The sequence below is a fragment of the Peromyscus californicus genome, unplaced genomic scaffold (genome assembly GCF_007827085.1).
Source record: "Peromyscus californicus insignis strain IS unplaced genomic scaffold, ASM782708v3 Scaffold_4__1_contigs__length_199733344, whole genome shotgun sequence".
NCBI classification, from domain to species: domain Eukaryota; kingdom Metazoa; phylum Chordata; class Mammalia; order Rodentia; family Cricetidae; genus Peromyscus; species Peromyscus californicus.
In genome coordinates this window covers 64427471-64437495 of record NW_026294562.1, presented here as the reverse complement: position 1 = coordinate 64437495, position 10025 = coordinate 64427471, and the positions used below count along the sequence as shown (strand labels likewise).

The window sequence follows — 10025 nt, the reverse complement described above, 5'->3', positions numbered from 1 at the left end:
TAGTTATGTCTTTACTGTAGCAGAGGAAGATTTACTTTCTTAATAATGGAGACCCTGGTGCAGCTAGGCCTTGCAGCATGCTGCAGTTAATGTTTGTGTTTGTGGTGGTGTTCCATCGTGAGGGTTTAATTGACAACTTGAGATTTGCCATTGCACAGCCATGAAACATCTGGGAAGCTAGAGAGACACGTGTTTTTACAGCCTTAAGGCTACTCGCAATTTGATAAGCATAATAAGATATGGATGATCTAAATGCTTAAGCATTTAATTACTAGGAAATGGAAGATGTTTTGTTTTGTGTTGTGTAGTTTCTCCTTTCATAAGTTTTCATTTAAGCATCTGGGAACAGAAGCCAACTTTCTGTCTTTGCCTGGTTCCATTGTCGCCCGCTCCTTAGAAAGTAGTGCACGACACACTCCAGGAAAAACAGGATTCTGCCCTGTGCTTCCAAAGCCTGAGGCCTGGGGCAGCCTCCATGCTCACTATGGCCCCTGAGAGCATCCATGTCAGTACCACCTCCACCCTCCCTCTGGTTCTCCTCCTCCAGTCCCCCTCGATGGGGAGCCTCCCTCCTTAAAACCCCAGAGCAGCAATGATGTGACATGGCCAGTCAAAGGCCTCTACATGGTGGAAACAGGGCTGAACCACAACCAAGAGATGGCCGATGTGGGGAAGCCAGGCAGGCACTCTCTGGGTCCAGAGAGTAATAGCCAACCTTCTTCCCCACCAAGCACAAGCCTTGGCTTTACACTTGATTAACTGGGATATGAAATCCAACAGCAATGTAAGTTTTTAAATGTCTTTATATGTACATCCACAGACGTATCATTTGGCCCAAGTGCAGCTGTGTGTCTACAGCACAATACAGACGTCAAGTCTGCCTTTCTTTTCCCTACTGTCTTACACACCCACTTTTCCTTCCTGTCGCTTCTCCCTGCATCCCTCGCTGGCCTCTCACCTCCCCCAGGGAGCCCTTGGTAGAAGTGGCATATAAACTGTCACAGTCCTTCCACCATGAGTGTGTGACTATTCGGGCAGAAGCACATTTAGAGGGGCTTCTTCCCTGTTGATTCTAGGAAATAAGAACCAGGCCAGTACATTTTTCTGAGACTTACTTTTCTCTTCTAACAGCCTGTGTGGCATTCCATTCTTGGCGTTAGGGGATCTCTCTGTGCCAGTCTCTGCCCAGGATCCTGGGACAGACACCTGCTGCGGGCACAGGTTTTCATTCATTCATGCAGATTGCCAGCAGAGTTACCCACATCAGAGTGTGTCAGAGATGGTAACAGCCACCCCAGCCACCTCCAGCACCATCCTCGGCTCTCGGCAGGGCTGGGATGAACTCTGGCCCAAATGTCCAAGTGGCACACTCTTCCTTTATCCCAGAGTCTGAGACTTGTGAGCCTCACCAAACCTCCAGGAAGCTTCCAACTCTGACCACTGTAGTTCAATCGATCTTGACTGTCCACTTCGAGCTGGTGACTTTGGGTGTTGCCTGTGGCCTCCACTCTGGGCCTCCCTCCCAGGAAAGCCTCTTCTGGCACTTGCACTCATGACATTTGCTACCTGATGCTTTCCCAGGTGGAAGGAAAAGGGTGGTTCCAGAACCTCACTAGCTGCCAGTCACAGAGACACCCACTCCACTACCTGCTTGTCAGGTGACACTCTGGACCAACACTGGGCAGTGAGGGCCACTGAGAGAGCAATCCAGGCACAGAGAGGCTTGCCGGGTGTTGGGAACCAGGAAGGTGAAGACTTGGGAACTGTGATGGCCCATGGAGGAGGGCTATGGTTGTCAGTCAGAGCAGGCTGAAAGGAGAGAAGAAAGAAGGGGTGTGGCCCAGCAGTGACATTCTGACCTCCAGGCATACCTGCCCTGGCACAAAGGGATATCACAGAATGGCTGCTCTGCCACTGCCCACCCCTGAACAGCAGGTAAGGCAGCCATGAGTCCTCCTGACACAACCAGGAGTTTGGACCTATGACCCCAACACCACCCCATCACCCTGACCCATTCCAGGGAGGTTTTACATGCATGACCCTGAACCCTGCACTTATATCTAAATGTGTTATTCCCCCCCCCACCCCAGTGAAGTCAACAGGAGCAAGCATGGGCTGCTGGGGAAATCGCTACAGAGTCCAATATGGGGAGCAGGTAACACCCTTCTCCAGACATTAGTGTGGCTTCTGATGACTCACAGCAACACTGAATCTCACAGACAAAAACCTTGGGAAGACACTCAACAACATGGGGTCACCAGAGCTCATGATTCAGGCCACCAGAGGAGAGCCTGGTCTCGGTGGACCCTAGGTGCCTGGCACTGGATACTCACTCGACATCAGCTCAGAGCATAGGTGGAGAAGCTGCAGTGGAGATGTCACCCAGTCAGCTTTTGATGCATGTGGATGCATCCAAGCCACAAACAAGCCAGATGAAGTGGCTAGCCTGTACCCCAGTATAACAAGAGGCCCTGAGGCTTCTTCTTGTGTATCCTAAATACACAGCCTAGCACAGGCAGGAAGAGAAGGCATATGTCACCAAAACCTCTGGATTTTATGACAGGTGAGGTAATTCATCCCACTCCCAGTAGGGTTTGGAAGGGCTTCACACCTGCAGGGCCTCCTGCCACTGTCCAGCCCCATAGGGCTCTCGGGACAACTCCATGGTCACCTTGTTACCAAAGTGAGCCATGGTGATGTCTTCTCTTGGGTTAAAAACAATGCTGTCTGGTGTTAAAATATTTGGCATTGGAAGGTGTAAACTGGCACCAACCCCATCAGAAACCATGTTCTGCTTGGGCCCCTGTATACCTCCAGAAAATAGGATGAGGGACTTGAGAGATGGCTTGGCAGTTAAGAACACATGTTCCTCTGGTAGAGGATCCAGACTCAGTTTCCAGCACCCACACGGCAGCTCACAACCAGCAGAGACAAGAGAAGAGCCCCCCACCCCACCCCTGCCTCCCTGGTCAGAGAGAAAGACCAAAGGACAAACACATAAAACTTGTATAGAGTCAATACTCAGGACAGAAAGTGACCCTGAGCAAAGCTGACTGCATCAGCCCCTCTCTCCTTCCAAGCCTGCTCTGGCCAGTCCTGTGCTGGCCAGAGACGTCAAGCGTTCCTTGAAGCTTCCCAGGAACCAGTGCTGGAGACACAGCCTCAAGAGGCCAACGCCTCTCTTGGGAAGCAGGGATGTGAGTCAAGTACTTTCGAGATGTATATACTAAAGGGGTCAAGGGGCAGGCATGGAGGTACAGGCCTGTAATCCCAGCACTAGGGAGGTGGGGGCAGTAATATCTTCAGTTTGTGGTCAGCCTGAGCTACATACCAAAACCATGTCTAAAACACATTTTAAAAATAGTAATAAATAAAGCAAAATATAAACAATACAGGGGTTTGGGCAGATCCGTTGCTTTTTCACCTTTCTTCGGAAGTTGGGCACACTCCGGAAACCTGGATGCCACGCTGACTTCCAGCATGAGACAGCCAAGTGAAAAATCATAGACAGAGGGAGAGTGTCTTGTTGGGCCCAGAGACAGGATGAACTGAAGTAACTGAGCTACTTCTCCTCAGGCTCTAAGGACACCAGGGGATGTCTCAGCCAGCTGCTTCCAGCAGGACCTGTCCTGAGCAGGAGCAATAATACCTCTTAAAGCTAGATGCTACATTTTTCTACACATCTGGGTGCCTCAGGCCGCCCTCGCCTTCCTTCCCCATCTGGCACCTGGAGGTGTGGCAGGCTCAGGGGATGTTTTGGAAGACAGGCCTATTTACCACAGAAAGCACAGCCGGGCTTTCAGACATTCACGCTGCACACAAATGCTCAAACCACAGGGGAGGATCAATTAGGAATGTGTCTTGTACCTGAGAAAATGAGGGGGTGGAGGTAGCTGTCACTCTTGTTTTAGAACGAAGGATTCCTAGAGCAGAATCATGGGAAATGCCACCCCTGTGTAGGACAGGAAGGGGAGAGGGCAAAGCTTAGTGGTCACCTTCCTCTATATTGTGAGGTCAGGTTGTTCTAAGTACACCCCAAGAATTACACTATAGCAAATACAGGGATATTCTGGCCACTCTCGGGACCCCAGTGTCTGCACAGATTGCTCATGTAGATGCAGGGGTCTCAAAACACACTCACTTGGTCTGGAGAGATCGCTCAGTCGGTAAAGTGCTTACCACACAAGTGTGAGACCTGAGTTCAATACCCGGAACCCACATAAAAAAAAAACACGTGCTCTTGCATACCTGTATTTCTAGCACTAGAGAGGCAGAGGCAGGAGGAGCCCCGGGGCCTTCTGGCCAGCCTATTTAGCCAATTTGGTGAGCTGCAGGTCCCAGGAGAGACACTGTCTCATATAACAAAGAAGAGAACAATTAAAGAAGATATCTAATGTTAACCTCTGGCCTCCACATGCCTGCATGCATGCACACACACTCACACGCATGTGTGCATGCACATACACACACACCCCACATACCACACACGCACATGCACACAAACACACTAGCTCTAGACATTCCAAGATGGCCCGAGGATTTGGACTGTGCTTTGCAAGGGTGCCTAGAGAAGCAGCTCCTCCTGTCCCTGCTCTGCCCATCTTGGTGAGCCACCAGGGAAACAGCCACCTTAGCCAGCTCCAGTGGAGAACCAAGCGCACACCTTGCTGCAGAGAATGTCCAGGTTCTGGGCTGGGCAGCTTTGGCCATGGATAGCTTCAGCACTGTTATTTCAGGACCAGGCCACCCCAGTCTCCCTCTTCCCAAGTTACCCTTTCTCCTACTTGGGCTCCAGTTCTAGGGCTTTCCCTGTAAACATTGCCCTGGTTCTGGCAATGGCTTCTCACAGGGCTTTTGTTTTAATTATTTTTTCTATTGTGTGACCCAAAGTAACATGAGGAGGAAGGGGTTTATTTCATTATAGCTTACAGTTCATCATGAAGGGAAGTCAGGGCAGAAACTCAAAGCAGGAATCTGAAGGCCAGAACTGAAGCAGAGGCCCTAGAGGAATGCTCCTCACTGACTTGCTCTCCATGGTTTTCTTGAGTTGGTTTTTACTACAACTCAGGATCACCTTCCAAGGGATATCACTTCCCACAGTGGGATTGGCCATCTCACATCAAACATCAATCAAGAAAATGGCCCATAGATTTGCCTAACGGCCAGTCTGATGGAGATATGCCCTCACTTAAGGTTCCCCCTTCCCAGATGACTCTAGCTTGTATCAAGCTGACAAAAACCTAACCAACACAGCTTTCCATCCCTACTATATAAGACACCTGACCAGAGTGGAAACCACAGATAACTGGCCAGCCTGGGACTAGCTACCTTCTACCATACACCCCCACTGTGTCTGTGACCTAAGGCCCCTGGCATGGCTGCTGCCCTCAGCAGAAGAAGTATGAAATGAGTTTTCCTGGGAAGAAGTGGGGCTTGACACCTCCACACATTGAGCACTCAAGCTACATATAAGTCAGCCAATGGAAACAAGAGGAAACAGTTCTACTTCCCAACCTCAGATTACTGCCCACCTGGGGTGTTTGGTCTAACCTGATGACATGTGCCTCCCTAAAACAGGTGCTCTTGAGAAGCAGCAAGGGTCAAGACACGCTGGAATTACCTACCACTCATCCACTGCTCCTCACGAGCCCTTGTCTGAAGGACTGCCCACTGGTGAACCCCCAAAAGCCAGGCAACAGAAAGTGAAAATAAGCCCAGGCACCATGTGCTCATTCATGCCACAGTAGAGCATCTGCCTCCCTTTAAAGCTGCAGTGCCAGAGCCAGCAAGCAGCACAGAGCAAAGCTCAGGAGTGGCTGTCCTCTGCAGATACCCATCCTCACAGCCCTTCCCTTGCCAATGGGTGATTCTATTAAGCATTCCACATCTGGACAAACTCCAGCTGTGGCAGCTGAAGAATGAAGAAGCTGCACACAGAAGGACCCACTGGCTTAACTGATGTACATATTTACTCAGAAAGTTCTGGAAGACATGGTCCATCAAAATGAGGAATGAAGTCGGGGGGTTGGGGGGGCGGTCAGTGAAGTGTCAGACACGGGAGAGAAGAAAAAAAATTCCAGAAAGGTGGGGGTGGGGAACATCCTCAGCCAAGAGCCAGGTTGGAGCAGGAGCTGAAGAACTCAAAGAAGAAGCCTCAACTAAATAAAACACACATAGGCCTCACAAACACTTAGAGGGAGGCTCCAAAGAGCTTGGTTTCCCTGGGAGGCCACTGGCTGGGTAAGGATCTGAGACATTGTCTGTTGCCTTAGAATGTGGTGCAGCTTTTCTAAATATGCTTTGGTTTAAAAATTAAGGATAAATTTAAGTAGAATGGACTTGAGTCAAAACGGCAGGCAGGCTTGCTGTTGTGGCCTCAAGCCAGTGGCTGGATGGAATTTGAAAATGCTTTTACTGTGCTGCAGGACTCAACAAACGGGGCTTCGTGCAAAGCAATACAACATATGAGGATAAAGACGGGAAAGAGGCCATAAGAATCTTTCTGAGAGCTTTATAATGACAGAATGTTCTGCATCAAGAGAGCCCTGGACCCGACTACAAGGCATCCGCTCTTGTCTAAGGAACAGGGGACAAAATACAAGGAGGATGAATTCTACCTTGAGCCATATCTGAAAGACATTATTCAGGAAAGAAAAGGTAAGAATGGGCAAAGGAATCTCGTAGTTGAGATCTACGGGTGTGACTGGTCTCAGGTTATTCTTAGGAACTTGGTTCAACCTGAATCCCAGTTTGCTCTGCAGAAGTATTGTTTATATATCTATAAAGTAATATATATATATATATATATATATATATATATATATCTGTTGAAATCATTTTTAAAGTAAGATGGACATTCACAAGGACATCTATAAAGACGGTCACTATAGGGTTAGCAGTTTGTAAAAGGTAGCCTAAATACCCAATCACAGGCATAACCATGTGCATTTCACAATATCCTGGGGCAGGGAAGGGGTCTGTCCCAGGAGCCATTGTAACTTAAATATGCTTGTTATTGTTAGGATTTTGGAATCCCTTAAACAGAATCCATGGAAATCCTCTGGGTAGGGCTTCCCTCTCCCTGTCCCCTGCTTCATGGCACTTGTCATCTTCCCAGGGACAATTCTTAGACCTGAGATACTTACTGATCATTCCGCCCAGTCCCAAACATTGCATCCTTAAGGATAGGTTGATTGTGGGTCTTTGAACATCATGTGGGTCAGGATCCAACTTATAACTCACAGATCAGGAATGTCCATCCCCACTGAGCACCTGGAGGTCAGAGTCTCACAGCTGGTCACCAAATCTTGCTTTACACTCAGCTGGTGAGATTCCCCCAAATGCTGATGTCCTTACACAGAATCTGCCCTTGGCCCACAGCCCCACTCTGGAAACTGATCCTTAGATGGAAGGCCACATGTGCAATGAGACAACCACAGTCTTCCTACTGAGTGCTATGGATGACTTAAACCTCCACTTGACACACCACAGCAGCAGCTGTCTCTGGGGAGCTAGAGGCAAATTTCACCAGTCTCTTGGTATTTTCCTGGTCTCCATTTTTTATAATACGATACATGACTTCTGAAACTGAAAGCTATTTCTAAGGATATGTTCAATTTACATCCCTGAGAAACTGTCCCACAGTAGGAACCACCACCCCTAGGGGACCCTGAGAGAGAGTCCAGTCTCCTTCAGGGAAATTCTGGGGTTTGTGAGGTGTTGGAGAACTGGGTCTAGTCTTGGGCAAATGGAGAAAGGATCAGAAACCACCACCTCGGATCGAGGATGAAGCTCAGTTGGTAGAGTGCTTGCCTAGCATGTACGAAGACCTGTACTGCACCCTCCGCATCACTTAAACCAGGTGTAGTAATGCATGCCTGTAAGCATGGCACTCAGGAGTAGGCAGGAAGATCAGAAATTCAAGGTCATCCTGGGCTACAAAAGACCTGTCTCAAAAACTTAAAATTTACAAAGAACACCCACCACTGTCCCTCCCCACTGAGAGTAGAAAGCACTGGGCTTTACCAGCATCGAGGGTGTCCTGAAACAGACATGAAGTTCACTGTCCCTGACACTCCAGGACCCCATGGGACCCTGTCCCCAGCTCAGACTTTCACAGAGCCTAGGATAGACACAGGGCCCACAGGGACAAGTGTCTTTGATCTCCAACAGATAACAAATTGAAAGTGCATGTATCTTCCAGTAGCTACTCTGGAGAGTCTCAGAGCAGCCTGTGATCTGCATTAGGACACTGCCCCCTGTGGCCATTAGAGCAAACAGTACTGCTCCTCCTGCCTCCCTCAGTGGAGCTGGCCAGCCTCTGGGGAACCCTTCCTCCCAGAAATCCCCAAGGGCAGAGCTTCCTGTGTCCCACAGGGGCCAGGACAGGCCAGCCACTTTGTCCATGCAGGACACTTGCAAAGCCCCAGGAGCTTGAACACCAAGCACCATGCACCGTGCCTTCCCCCAGGACCTGCAGGGCTGAGGCAGATGTGGAAGGGAGATGCTGGGGTGGTGCAGCCTCACCCAGCACCCCACCCAAACACACACACACACACACACACACACACACACCACCCTCACCTTGCCTCCCCATAAGCAGTCCATGAATGGAAGTGGAGTACAGAGTGACTTTGTCAATTGACTAGTTAGTGAATTCCTACCCACACCCCACCCACGGGAATAGCCACCATAGTCAGGGAAGAAAGTTTCCCCGCTGGCCAACCTGAGAACCCCCTTCCTCTCCTATTTTCCCAGGTCTCTGAATGATCCTACCTCCCCTGTCACCTGACAGTAAAGTGCAAGCAAGTTTTAAATTCAAAAGAGATTTAAGAAACTGGCAACAGCATCCATGGACACAGTTCCTGCCCTACACTTCTGGGAATGAAGTAGCTACACAACAACAAAGTGACCGCAGGTTAGAGGTCAAGGTGAAGCTGGTGAAGAGGTGTGGTAGGAGAGTCAGGAGCTGGTGCCCTGAAATGTAAAAAGGAGGGCTTAGTCACTTTTTCTGTGACTGTAGACCTGTGCTCCAGGGTTAGCAAAAAGCCACCCTCGCTTGTTTGCCACTTTAAAACATCAAATGCCACACAGGTCACTCTGCATCCTAGGCCAGTACCCACTAAATGCTGGACAGTCATCTGAAGCCAAGCAAAATGAAGAGCCACTGTCCAAGCTGGAGGTACACAGCCCTACAGTGGCAGATGTCTTAACCCATGCTGGGGAAAGGCTCATATCAGAGGGCTTGCCTGTACCTGCCTGGGTTTCTGGGGGCCCTGCCTGCCATTCCAGGGCCTTCTGGGGCTGGGGCCTTCTGGGAAGCCATGAGTGTGGGCCTTCCTAGGTTCCTGTCGATAGGCACGCTCCAGCTGGAATGACACAAACACTGAGCTCTACCGGGATGGTACTCAGGGCAGACTGCAGCCCCTGACTGCAAGTCAGCTTTGACGCTCACACAAGGTACTGCTGTCCCACCCCAACCTGCCAGAAGCTCTGTGGCCAGCTGAGCCCTTTCCAACTGCCAGATCCTGGTGATATCTGAAAGAGACAACCAGACACTGCCAGTGAAGTCTAACCAATTACCCTCAGTGAGCTCAGGGGTCAGGAGAATGGGAATGACCTGGTAGGAGGCCATGGGTCTGCCTCTCACTCTGCAGGTGGTCTAGAGCAAGCTCAACTCATCTTGTTTGCGACAGTGAGGCTCAGCAAGGACACGGGAGCTGGAGATGATATGCTGAGAAGTCACCAAGGTCTGACCACTCGGGCCCTGGGCTCCAGGCCAAGGATCCCCATGTAAAGGTTTGGCAAGGAAGCAAGCCAGAGTGTGCAAAGGCTTTGTCAATTGTCAAGAACTAAATAAATGCTGGGGTTGTTTTTCTTGCCAAGTTACCCACCTGTGTTCTCTAATTGCCAAGTACTCCTGAGCAGAACAGATCTGGACACCGGGGCTCATTAGGAATTCCGGGCGATTCCATGTCTTTTGCTGACCTCTGCATTAATTCTTGCCCTGTTCTTCCCTCATTAAA

The 10025-nt window shown here is 49.8% G+C and overlaps 1 protein-coding gene across 8 annotated transcripts in view; it reads right to left on the bottom strand.

Annotated features, from left to right (window-relative positions):
- The window catches only part of LOC128094831 (MAPK-interacting and spindle-stabilizing protein-like), a 49336-nt gene that overhangs the window by 16188 nt on the left and 23123 nt on the right, over nucleotides 1–10025 (bottom strand). For 4 of the 8 annotated variants that reach the window (XM_052713415.1, XM_052713409.1, XM_052713410.1 and 1 more), the window contains 2 exons: nucleotides 2334–3952; nucleotides 1115–1809 (listed from right to left, as the gene is read on the bottom strand). The gene's annotated coding sequence lies outside the window, so the exon portion shown is untranslated. Of the gene's footprint in view, nucleotides 1–1114; nucleotides 1810–2333; nucleotides 3953–10025 lie in introns of those variants that run through there. The other 4 variants (XM_052713412.1, XM_052713411.1, XM_052713413.1 and 1 more) reach the window with 4 other exon arrangements.